Consider the following 13760-nt stretch of genomic DNA (forward strand, 5'->3'; position numbering starts at 1 on the left):
GTCTTTCCTCAGCTTTTCCCTCTGAGCCTGTTAGCCAGAATTGGGCCACAAACCCAAGTCCTGGCTACAAGGGAGGGGAATAAAGTCAGTGTCTGCCATTTTGGACATGTTATTGCCCCGGGGACTTTAAGGTCTTGTCCAGATAATCCAAACTTCAACCTCACTGCTATTTCGTATCTCAGTCTACCTTTTGGATTGTTCTTCACCCTGGTTGAAAGAACAGCTGTGGATGCACCAAGAACTATTCTTGAAAACCCTAAATGCGAAACGAACAGGAAGCTGGTATTTCCTATCCTGTTGTTGCGCATATCCTGTTGCTGTTTGTGACGGAACTGAAGATGGCAGGTCGTGATTGAGAACTCCATGCTGAGGAAGAAGGAAGGTCTTGGAGGAAATGCTGGCATCAGTAATGGAATGTGTGGGTTATAAATTATATTGTGCACCAGAGAATCTGTCACATGTCAGCTACCATATGACAAATATACAGGCTATGAAATAAATTTTAGTTTCAGGTCCATTCTCGACTTTTCCATGGCTTTCTGTGAATTCAGCTGACTTTATTTGGCACTGCGATGTGTGCATGTGTCTGATAATAATTCTGTAGCAGCACCAAAATTTATATACAATGTGCTGGATTGTTTTTTTTAATGTTTATTTATTTTTGAAACAGAGAGAGACAGAACAATGAGCAGGGCAGGGGCAGAGAGAGAGAGAGGGAGACACGGAATCTGAAGCAGGCTCCAGGCTCTGAGCTGTCACACATAGAGCCCAATGCGAGGCTTAAACCCACGAACCGCGAGATCATAACCTGCCTGACTGAGCCACCCAGACACCCCTGTGCTGGATTGTTCTATACCCAGCTTTGTTACTTGAAGAACTATGTGTTCCAGGATCCCCTAGTCCCTCTGTGGTTCAGATTTAGAGGCGGCCACCAGAGGCACTGGCATGCGATTTGAGAGGCAGAGGGAAGTTGTGGGCATTTTTCTCTGAAGCTCTTTGCAGGCTGATAGAGTGGGAGCAGGATGGGTGGTGCCCAGGGGTTCTAACCTGTCCTTGCTGCACAACCCCATGGCCCGGCTCTTCTCTCTCATTATGAGCCCAGCTGACCGACAGTCCACCACCGGCCGCATGGCTGTGGATCCCCAGTGGCCAACACCCCCCTGCTGGCCTCCCTTCCCCCACCTTCCTGGCATCCACCTCTGTGACAGAGCAGCCCCTGGCTTTCCTGTTTCCCAGCCGCTTCTGACCAGTCCACAAGGCTCGTGCCTCAGGAGGACTAGACAGTGAGTTTTCTCTGATTCTCTGACTTCCCTTCCAGATGTTTCCTTTCCAGCCCCCCACCCCCTCCCCACTGCTGTGTCAGGTCTAACCCTACTAAATCTTATCCTACAGCGCTCATGGCTGCTCTCCTCTCCTGAACACAACCTGACTGAGATGCGCTGCTACTTGAATGTACGTAAAGGGAGCCTTCCGTGATGTTCTCTAACCCATGTTTAAAACCCGTTTCCACCAATGATAAGAGGGGTTGGGATCTTATTTAAAGTTGCCAAAGTAAGGTAATTCTGTTTCTTAATAATTTTTTTAAAAGTTTATTTATTTTGAGAGAGGGTGAGAGAGAGAGAGAGAGAGTGAGTGGGAAAGAAGCAGAGAGAGAGGGAGAGAATCCTAAGCAGATTTCATGATAGGTGCAGCGCCCACTGCAGATCTCGATTTCACGAACTGTGACATCATGACCTGAGCCAAAATCAAGAGTTGAATACTAACTGCCTGGGTCACCCAGGCATCCCTGTATCTTGTAGCCTTTTAATTAAAAATTTTTTTAAAAAATGTTTATTTACTTTTAAGAGAGACAGACAGAACACGAGCAGGGGAAGGGTCAGAGAGAGAAGGAGACATATATATATATATATATATATATATATATGTCTCGAAAGTAGGAATGATACTTTTGATCTTTTGTTCTATTACTAAAGCATCTTTTAACTTATGATACCTTGAATCCAGGAAATGTATTATTTGCTTCCACTCTGTGTAGGTACAAGGGTACAAGATACAAGTTTGTTGCTCTTTTTTAAATCTCATTTTGTCAGTAGATGCCATGTCCATTCTGCTATGGCAGCCTCTATCCGCTGCCACGTAGTGACAAAAACATAGCTACAACTTTGAGATGGAAACATTAAGGTAATTTGGAATGGACAATGATCAAAATACCTAATTTCAAAAACGGGCAAGTCCTGAACTTTGTACATTACCCTTTAGCTGCCATTATTTCTTTAAATAACTGCTTTGCTCCATGAGCAAGCAGGGAATGTGTCATAATGATCTCTGTGTGCCCAGGATTTGGTCTAGGGTCAGGCCCAGTAAATATCATTCTAGTGAGTAATTTAAAAATTGAGCCTGGAGAAGAGAAAGGTCCACATGTATTCATGATGCATGTCAAGTGAATCAAAGACTAAGATCTGAAGAAAGACAGATGCCTCTGTTACGAAGAGTACTAGAAGGGAATAGCTTGAAACAGTAAGCATGAGGTATTCCAGTGAGACTCAAGGAAGAACTTTCTGACACAGAAGCTGTGAATGGGAGTAGATAACAAAGCAAGAGAGTGGCCCCCCTCCCTTCGCTGGTCAGTAGGTGCCCCTGAATTGGAGGATAGGCCAGCTGCCCTTCCGAGCCTGAGTCAGCTCTCTCTGAGACTGTGAATGTTGTTTTCCTCACGTACTGCAAAGCACTGGTGTCTTCAGCACGGGTGAAAGCTAGCCTTGGCCATTTTATTGTAGCCTTCAGAGCATTTCACAGCTCATCTTCATTATCATGGGCTGGTGTGGAAGCCTTTGCAGGGGTTCAGAGACTGAGTGAGCTGGGGACACCCCCCGCCAACGGTCCAGAATCTGGCCTCTTTCAGAGACCTATATGAGTTTTATAAGCCAAACAAAGAACACTTGTTTGGTGCTGAAGGAAAAAACCCAACCAAACCAACAACAACTTTGCCTGACCTTTAAAACCCCTGTAAGCCTGAGGGCAGTTGGCTGTACCTTGTAAAAACTCTGATGTTTTGACTAAAAAAGAATGCTAATCAGCCCAGCTTTGCCAACCTCCATTTGTTACCGGTTGCTAAGTGATAGCTAAAGAAGATTAGCGATCATAGATCATAGGTGAATGGAAATTTCTGCCCTGTGCTCTTGTTTGCAATGATGAAAAATAGTTTAGGGTATTTGAGGGGGGGAAAATCCCTCTTCTATATCTTTGGGACTTGAATTGTTTTTAAAGAGCCCCTCTCTGTGCCAACCAACTCAAAGACTGAAAGAGGCATAAATGGTTTTCTGCCATCCCGAAGTAGCCCTCACTCCTAGATTTTCTCCTGCCTGTTCCCATTTCTCTAGCTAGGGCTGCATGTGTGATGACAAAGCCTGAACTAGATCATTCACTGTACGTATTGCATACCTGCTCTAACCCTTAGCTTACTCCTCCATTACATGGGAGAAAATAATATGATGTATCTCTAAGATTGCTGAGCACAAAACCAGATAATAGTATAAGAAATGCTTAGTTAGCCTGGTGCCTGCCAATAGAAAGTCCCCAGTAAATAATGCATACCATTATTATTATAACCACTGTAATCATATATCCGTGTCTCCGTGTGGCTCCAGAGTATCATTATTCCAGAGTGAAATGCACAGTTTTTTTCCTTCTCTTAAAGGCTGCCTGCACTGACAATTTTTGACCCGAGTGAGAACCACGGAGGAGTGAAGGTCAGTGCATCTGAATGCTTTACCTTGCGGGGTGTGCGCAGGCGCAGAACACCTGTGAGCCCCGCCTTTGGTTGCTCCTCTGAAAAATTGGTCTTTAAGCCTTCTGTAGCTGACACACACGGTTAGACAGCTGACGGAGTGGCGGAAAGATCTGTCCCATGTTCCCTTGTTTCATTACTGAAAGCAATTTAGGAGTATGTCTGTCTTATAACTTCATCATGCGTCCTTAACCCACACATAACATCACGTAGAATGGATATTTATTTATTTAAAAATTTGAGATTTTTAATTTTTTAATGTAGAACTGATTTTTAAAAATGTTTTATTTATTTTTGATACAGAGAGAGACAGAGCATGAGAGGGGGAGAGAGAGGGCAGAGAGAGAAGGAGACAGAGAACCGGAAACAGGCTCCAGGCTCTGAGCTAGCTGTCAGCACAGAGCCTGACGCGGGGCTCAAACCCACGAAGGTGATATCTGACCTGAGCCGAAGCGGGAGGCTCAACCGATTGAGCCACCCAGGCGTCCCTAGGACTGATTTTTAATGAACTCTACTGGTAACCTGTTGTTTACAATTTTAACATGATAAACAGCACTGTGATGAACATCTTTATACATACATTTTGTCATAATTGTAAGATTATCTCTTGAGGTAATATTTCAGAAGCTGAGGGCACCTGGGTGGCTCTGTCAGTTAGGCATCAGACTCTTGATTTCGGCCCAGGTCATGATCTCATGGTTTGTGAGTTCAAGCCCCACGTGGGGCTCCGCACTGCTTGGGATTCTGTCTTTCTCTCTACCCCTCCCCTGCCACTCTCTCTCTTAAAATAAATAAATAAACTAAAAAATATTTTTGGAAGCTGAGCTACAGAATCTGATCTTTTGATGAGATGTTAGAATTATCATAGAATGCATCTCATAGCAAATGTTCTTTATCCTCCATTCCCAGGGCCATACGAGAAGGGAAAAGATCAGAGAATTTGCCTCTAGGTTCTTTCTACTTATTGTAACTTTCTGGTTTTTCCTTATGGCCAAATATTATTGGAGAAACAGAGAGATAATATTTCTTTCAGTCATTATCTTTATTTCTATTTCATCCTTGCTTTTGACTCTGAGCTGGATAAATGGATCCCCAAACCATTTTTCTAATTTCTAAGTCTAAATCCTATGCTAGTAACAACTTAACCGATTCTACTACCCTGGAAGGTTCCTGCAAGGGAACCTTTGGACAGACAAGCTTGGCCCTCACTTGGCAAAGCATGAATTCCTGTCTATCTCTTTAACCACGTCAAAGAAATCTGAAGAATGTTTTGTTTGCGTGCCTTTTTCCTTCTGCATTCACCTCTAACTAAATGCCTCTGTCCAGTGCCTCCATTTCAGTTTTCAGAAAGGAATGAACTAGGCCAAGGATTCGCCATCATTATGTTGTGGACAGATCTTTGAACCAATCTTCCTCGTGGGCTTCTAGGTGGCCTATAGATGGCTCTTCTTGGGTGAAGCATCCCTTTCCTCAATCATCTGTCAGTCGTGTGTGTGTGTGTGTTTATGTGTATGCGTGTGTGTATGTGTGTGTGTTGGCCTAGTATATATGGGCTGCTGTAACAGAATACCATAGATTGGGTAGCTTAGAAACCACAGACATTTATTTCTCACAGGTCTGGAGGCTGGGAAGTTCAAGATCAAAGTGCTGGCAGATTCAGTGTCTGGTCAGGACGTGATTCCCACTTGACAGGTGCTGTGTCTTCACGTGGTGAAAGCGGAGAAGAGTTCTCAGAGTCTGTTTGTAAGGACATCAGTCCCATTTATGAGGCTTCACCCTCTTGACCTAGTCACGTCCCAAAGGCCCACTTCCTAACACCACCACACTGAAGGTCAGCTCTCAACATATGAATTTGGAGCTTGGGGATACATTCAGGCTAGAGCAGCTGTGCATTGCATGGAATGGAAAGTCCCCACTGCTGCTCTGGAATTCTGAGTGTGGCATATGGGTTCAAGGGACCAGTAGGAATGCTCTTACTCAGGGGCTTCTCTTAGATTATCCAACTGGGAGAGATAAACCATGACGAGAACTGCCAAGCATTTGGTAAAAAGATCCTGAAAATATCTGATGCAGGAATTGCAGTCTTAGTTTCTACCCGAGGGGAATGGAAGCCTGTGGCCACATAGACTTGAATAAGAATGTTGTTCATTAAGCTTTATTCTTGGTAACACAGAATTGTAAGACAGCCTAGGTGTTTATCAAAATGAAAATGGATAAGCAACCTTGACATAATCATTCTATAGAACTCTAATGACAATGAAAAGAAATGTGTCATTGATACAACACACATGAATCTCTAAAACATTACGCTGAGTGAAAGAAGCCTATCCCAAAGGGCATACGCTATATGACTCCATTTACATGATGTTCTAGAAGAGGCAAAACAAACAAAACAAGGTAATATATAATAATTAAATATATAACATAATAATAAAATATAATAAAAATTCTTGCTTCTCAGGCGTGGGAGTGGGCACTGAGCAAAAAGAGCCATTAGTATTTTCTGGAGTGATAGTAATTTCAACATCTTGAAAGGGCTTGGGTTACACAAGTGTATGCACTTGTCAAAACATAGCAAATGTACACTTACAATTGGTGCATTTCATTGTATGTAATGTTTTCTCAGAGGAAAAAATGTACACAAATCTTGAACTCTAGTTAAAGATACGCACGTGGCAGGAGTACCTGGATGGTTCAGTCAGTTAAGTGTCCGACTTTTGGTTTCAGCTCAGGTCATGATCTAGTGGTTTAAGAGTTCAAGTTCTGTGTCTGGCTCTGAGCTGAAGTGCAGAACCTTCTTGGGATTCTCTCTCTCCCTGTCTCTCAGGCCCTTCCCCACTCAACGCTGTCTCTGTCTCTCTTAAATAAACTTAAAAAAAGATATGCACATGATGTATTTAGAGCAAAGTGTAATTATGGCTATTATTTAATTTAAAATTTATGACAAATAAGCCGGATTGATAGATGGAGAGAGAAATGAATGGATATATATGTGATAAAGCAAAAAAAGTAAAATGTTTAATGATGGAATCTAGGTGATGGGATGTGGGTATTCATGAAAAATCTTTCAAATTTGCTGTGAGCGTGAAATCTCAATAGTACTTAATTTAAGTGCAATTCAACAACAAATTATAATAATTGAGTATCTGCCATAATATAATATATACTATATGTACTTAATACTATATTATACATTATGATTATAATATATGTTGAAGGTATAAGAATGAATACAGACTAAGTTCTTTGCTCAAAAAGCTTACAATTTTGGGGATGAGTGGGTGGTGGCTCAGTTGGTTGAATTTCCAACTCTTACTTTTGGCTCAAGTCATGATCCCAAGATCATGGGATCGAGCCCCCTGTCGGGCTCCGTGCTGAGTGTGGACCCTGCTTACGATTCTCTCTCTTTCTTTCTCATTCTTTCTCTCTCCCCCTTTGCCCCTCTCCCTCTTGAAAAAAAAAAAGAAAACAAGAAGGAAAGAAAACAAAGTTTACAATTTCATAAGGGAGATCAAAGTGACACCAGACTATAAAAAAAAAAAAACAACAACCATATGCCAACAGTTTTCTGGAATAGTCTAATTTCAAATATTTTTAAATGTTAAAGGGTTTGTTAAGTAAATGGCCAATATTATTTTGATTGCCTAACATTGTAAGACTTTTTATATAAATAAGATCACAAATTAGAGGAAAAAAATCTCTTGTCAAATGCTATAATCCAACTTTGTTTAGTAAAACTTTTTTGCCTTCATTGGATCCCACTTCTCTTGGTTCTGTCAGTTTGTTGACATACTATTTAAAATTTAGGGGTGCCTGGATGGCTTAGCCGGTTGTATGGGACTCCTGATTTCAGCTCAGGTCATGATCTCATGGTTTGTGGGATCGAGCCCCACCTGGGGCTCTCTCTCTCCCTTTCTCTCTCCCCCTCCCCTGGCTCACCCTCTCTCTCTCAAAATAAATAAATAATCTTAAAAATTATTTACAATGAAATTTATAGAAAGGAAAGAGGCACTGAGAATACACAGAAAAATCAATGAAAGTCAGAGGAAAAAAAGAGGTTAATATTTAACATTCACATGGGGTGGAATTACCAACTTCCTCCACCTCTTCCTTGGAATCTCCGCAAGGTTCCTGTTGCATACTGTGGGTTTACGGCCTTAGCCTGTGGTCTGTACCTGCCTCTCCATCCATACTTCCTGCCGGGCCACTACCTGCCATCTTCCAGACACTAGCCGTCCTCACTGGTGTGAGGTGAGCCTCTGACCCAGCTAACCCCTGCTGATGTATCTTCACTTTTCATGAAAAGTCAATCTCTTAAGAAGGCCCCTTAGATATTCCCACCCCAACCTCACAGAACAGTTCTCTCCAAGCAGTCTTGGAATTTTCTCTTCACCTTTGATGGTGTGTTTATTACAGATCATCTTAGTTTTCAGAAAAAGGTGTCTATAAATACCACCTCCATTATGGCATGGGCCTCTGGAAGGCAAGGGCTGGGTCCTAGTCATCTTTGGATGAACTTAAAGTCACTAAACAGTGCTCAGCATATAGTGAGAATTCAACAGGTGTTGTTTAATTGAATCTCAACATTTATTCTTTTTTTTTTTTCCACAAAATAATTGTAATACTTTGTGCCTGGGCTAGCAGCATTATGCACTGTGACATTCCTACACATACATAAGCATTTTATCCAAGTACAAATGTTAAAAGCAGAGTAACTTAAGCAATTGCCTATACAAAGGTAAATAGACACTGTAGGTTATTTTTCTTCTTGAATCATTTTTGCTGCATAGTAAATTGCAATTACATCAACATTTATTCTTAAGACTAGCTCACACCAGTCTGAGAATATTATTTGTAAATGCATTGGCCTGAGTCATTTCCTCCAAAGTGCAGCCTTTCCAATAGAACCAAATGCTCATGACTGACCTTCAGAAAGACCTCCAGGCAATCCTGAAACATATCACACGTTATCTGGGAGGAGCACAGTGAGCAAAGGCAAATATCAGCCTTTGTGAGTTTGCACTGCTTATCAACTTATTAAATTGCTTAATTCTTTTTCTTCTGAGTTTTGACACTGATTGACTTTGCTTCTTTGGTTGCGTGCATAGTGCCATCTTGTGGCCAGAGAGCACATAACACTCATTTACTCCAAAAGCTAGTGAGGCAATGGTTTTGGATAATTGTGCTTCTGTTATTGTTTCTGTAGTCCAGAGGACCTCCAGGTAGAGAAACACGTGAATTATTACTAGGTGAATGTACACATAGTTTACTGTTAACCCAAGTCAACTTGGGCTTTATCTAGCAGGAATATATTTAGAAGCATTTATGAAGTTTGTATTTTATGTACTTCATTAAACCTTTCATGGTTTTCCCCTAAGAACCGTTTTCTCCTCTTCAACCCAGAGAGTGCCATGTGAAACCGGGGCTACGGTACCAGTGGCTCTCAGACGGGTTGGGAATGACATAGCTCCAGCGGGGTTCGCCTCAAGAGATTGGTAAAACCAAACTTTCAGCTAGAGGAAGCTGAAACCAGTAGATGAAGGGAAGCCGGTAGGTGGGTTCCATCCTCATGTGGTTTCCATCCTAATGTCAGCCTTGGATAAAAAGGACAGAATAATAAAAAAAGTAATACACTGAGTAAAATCTCTGACAGTCCAAGCAATCAGTACCATCGAAACTCTGGAATAAACATAAAAATCTTCAAGCCATTGCAAGTCATTCCCATTATGCACTAAAATCTCATACACCTCTTCATAACAACCCCCCTCCCAACTCTTCTCAGAGTCCATTGATTAAGACTTTGCAATGAAAATAGACATAGGTTTGGGATGCAATCAATTAGAGGTTGAAAATTAAATGAAGGATGGACAAGTAGGCCACTGATATCCATCACACACAGGCTTAGGAAACCCATTTTGGAAATTTGGTTAGATTTTCAAAAATTAAAAAAAATTTTTTTTAATGTCTTTATTTTATTTTTGAGAGAGAGAGAGAGAGACAGAGAGTGAGCGGGAGAGGGGAAGAGAGAGAGGGAGACACAGAATCTGAAGCGGTCTCCAGGCTCTGAGCTGCCAGCACACAGCCTGATGTGGGGCTTGAACCCATGAACTGTGAGATCATGACCTGAGCCGAAGTCAGACGCTTCATCGACTGAGCCACCCCGCTTTTTAAAAATTTTTTAAAATGATATTTTCAAAACTCTTAATTGTCCTGTTTGAATGAATGGTATCACAAGGAGACCAAGATAAAAAAGGTCTATTTCTGCCTTCAGTGATCTCAATTTCTGGAGGAGTGGGGGGGGGGGGGGGATATGAAACAAGGATAAGATACATGAGGCAATTACAGAAATACTGAAAATCATTTGCTTTTTCTTCTCTAATCTGCAATTTGCCTTTTTCCAAAAAAGTGCATGCACTATAACAAAAATATTTTGGTAAAATAACACTTTAAAAGGAAAAATTGGAGAGAAACAAAGAAGGGGTTTAACCCACGCAGTACATCTTCCAAGAAAAAGAACTAAATTAAATAAGCTACTGCTAATTTTCCTAAGACATCTGATCATTAAGCAAATGACAATTAAAAAAATTTTAAATGTTGATAATTTCTGCTAGCTAGGGGTAGATAGGGGGCTATACCAGAGGGTTTTTTTTTTTAATAAAAGAAGCAAATATTAAACCAATCGCACAAAATGTATGAATGTTTATTAGCAGACAGGCCCCAAATGGTCATATAACCAAATTTTGTAGCTCAGGGCATTTCCTTTCTCTGCCGTAGTCTCTGCTGACCAGCAGTTGACGAAAGAGGTTTATCCTGAGGTAGATGGAAATACGTTCAGGTGACAGGATGAGCCACAGCTTTTGCTCAGTCAGCTGGCAGGAATCTCCAGGAAGCGGAAGGACACAGGACTGACAGGACTCTAGCCCACAAGCACTTCCTAGGAGCTGTTAGACTCTGACTTGTCATACCCTCCTCCCAGAGTGCGGTGGGAGCTCTGTTCACTGCCTCAACAATCGCCAGTTGCAAAACCAATTTCCCCAATGAAAAACCATCACCTCCAACCTTATGTTAACTGGCCAACTCTATAATGTGGGTTTTTAAAAAGACTTATTTATTTTTGAGAGAGAGCACAAGCTGGGGAGGAGCAGAGAGGGGGACAGAAGATCCGAAGCAGCTCTGCACTAACAGCGCAAGCCCAATGTGGGGCTCGAGCTCACGAACTGTGAGATCATGACCTGAGCCGAAGTTCCTCTTAACCAGCTGAGCCACCCAGGTGTCCCTCTAATGTGGATTTTAATAATATTTGAAGGGCTAAGTAACCACTGCTGGAGTGTCAATTTCTGATTAGGATTCTTCAAACACCTACCACTAGTGGGAATAAATTAGAATTAATTTGTACACATGTTTATCACATACCTCATACTGAAGCAATTTTGAGGTGAATTATCTCATGGACATTATAATAGGCATAATGAAGAAGCAATTCAATATATTTTATTTTAAGGTCTTTGTATCAACCTTTTTTTTTAACTAGCAAGAAAGATAGAGAAAGAATAATTTGTACTGACTTAAATTTAGAATACAAAAGAAAACCAGGAAAGGCCACTGTGCTATGTATAGAAGCCTCAGAAGCAAGTAAGGAAAAAAAGAAATTAATCCTTAGAATGAGTTCCAAGGGAGAGAGGATCATTACGCTTCCCCAGCTTATTGAAGAGTCCTTGATGGTGCGTGCAAACATCTGTGGAAATCGAGAAGCAATACAGAGCACATGACCGTGGCCACCAAGCTGGGAATGTTAACTGCAATCAACAATACCTAGGTGCATGGCTTAGTACAAGCAAACGTGCTTTTGCTTTGATTACCTTTGAAATTTCTCTGAAGGTTCAGTAGATGACTCTGCAGTCTCCTCATTCAGGCTGCTTTCAACTCAGCTTTATTACTGTGACAAGCAATTTTTATTGATAATTAATCAAATAATTTTCATGGGAAAAAATAGCGCAGCTTTTCTAGTTAAGCTCATTTGTTTACCCGGTCTTAAGGGCTGAGTCGTGTTCCCTCAAAATTCATGTGTTGAAATCCTAACCACCAATTCGGCAGAGTGTGACTACATTTGGAGATGAGGCCTTTACAGAGGTAATTAAGTTACAATGAAGTCAAGATGGGTCCCAATTCAGCATGACTGAATGGTGTCTAGAAGAAGGGAAAATTTGGACCTAGATCCATAGAGAGGGAAGACCGCATGAAGACAGTCACGTGCCAGCCAGGGAACAAGTCCTTGGAAGAAACAGACACTGCTGACACCTTGATCTTGGACTTCTAGCCTCCAGAATGGTGAGAAAATAAATGTCTGTAGTTTAAGTCCTCCAGTCTGTGGGGTTTTGTTACAGTAGCCCAAGCAGACCAATATAACAGGAGTTACTGAGTCACTAGTGTCCCAGGTGGAATCAGATGAAGTGCGGAGAGCTTAATGGATCATTTGCACAAAGTGAGGCAGGTGAGTAAAACCTCAAGAGAGAGTCTAGGCACCGAGTCTGATGCCTGTTGAGGAAGAGGCAATCAGCACCATCTTGTCTCAAGGAGCAAGGAGAGGGAGTGGGTCCGGAAACTCGGATCAGATGTTTCTGTCCATTGAGATGCCTGAGGGGTGCCGGCAGAGAGAGAGAGGAAAAGACACGCCCTGATCTTGTATTTCTCTTTCTCTTCAATCTCCAGCCAATGCCTCCCACGGACCTGCCCAACTAGTACCCAGAGGGCAAGGATGCCTGTTGAAGCATCCAGAGAAGACAAACAAGGTCTCCAAGCAAGGTGAAAAGGGGTAGGGAGTGGAGATAAAGAGGCAAATGGAAACTCTAGAGTGAGGGGTGTATCTGGATTTTTAACAGAGGCACACCTTCCTCACCTCGTCTTCTCTACTCGGCTCATGGGTTGGTGGAGGTTGTCATCTGTGGAAAAATGAGAGTCCGTTTCCATTTGCTAATGGACTTGATGCAGGTTTCAGAATATTCGTGCCAGTGATGCACTACAGCCAATGGGGGCCGGGATATGCAGGAAGGTGTGGGGGACAGGCAGCAATAACTGAAGCCCTCTTCATTAGCATATGGGGGTGAAGAAAGTCAGAGATTTAACAACACTGCAAGATCCACAAAGTGAAAGTTCAAGGTTTAAGTACATTGTGAAGTAGTAGAATATTTGAAGGTCGACTATGATAATTAAAGATACATACTGTAATTTCTAGAGCTATGTTCCCCCCAAAACGTTTGCACAATGATAGAAATGGGCTAAATATGTGTGTCCAGTTGGTAGCCACTTGCCACATGGAGCATAGCTCTAAAGTGTGAGGGAAAACAAATCTAAGAAAGAAAAGATTATATTTTTCTTTGTGCAAAGGGAGACTTTCCCCTGCTCTCCTCTTTCTTAGAGCATTTACTTTAGAAAACTTATAATTGCTAATTCTTTCTCTGCCCCTTTCTGATACTAAAGAAACATTTTTAGAAATTATTTTTATTTTATTTTATAGAAGAAGAGGGAGCAGAGGGGGAGAGTGAATCCTAAGTAGGATCCATGTTTAACATGCAGTCTGACGTGGGACTCGATCCCATAACCCTGGGATCACGACCTGAGCCGAAATCAAGTCAGATCAGACACACAACTGACTGAGCCACTCAGGTGCCCAGATACTATAGAAATCTTCTCAAAACAGAATGAGCTTTTTGTCTGCTTTACAAGCAGCAATGTCTTTGTCTAAAACCTGCGAGCCTTCTCTTTGAAGGTCAAATGTGCGACCATCAAGGAAGATAGCACTATCTCCCCTTCTCCACGGGCATCTGGCTCCAGACTGTAACTAGCTAGCTGTCATAAAGGGATTAGAAGTCTTATTATTTCTTTAGATAAAGGCACACGATGGCCACCCCAATCCAGGTGAATTTAAGATGAGCTGTGTATGACCAGTGATGGTGGCAAGTCTCACTTGAAGACA

At 41.9% G+C, this 13760-nt stretch overlaps 1 long non-coding RNA gene across 1 annotated transcript; it reads left to right on the plus strand.

The window, feature by feature from the left end:
• The first annotated feature begins 1109 nt into the window (after positions 1–1109).
• LOC115278202 lies at positions 1110–13205 on the plus strand. Its single transcript, XR_003902755.1, has 4 exons — positions 1110–1283; positions 1393–1452; positions 3698–3749; positions 12497–13205. It is a non-coding gene; the product is annotated as an uncharacterized LOC115278202 (long non-coding RNA).
• Positions 13206–13760: the final 555 nt, after the last annotated feature.

Source organism: Suricata suricatta, chromosome 14 (assembly GCF_006229205.1).
Source record: "Suricata suricatta isolate VVHF042 chromosome 14, meerkat_22Aug2017_6uvM2_HiC, whole genome shotgun sequence".
Lineage (NCBI taxonomy): Eukaryota > Metazoa > Chordata > Mammalia > Carnivora > Herpestidae > Suricata > Suricata suricatta.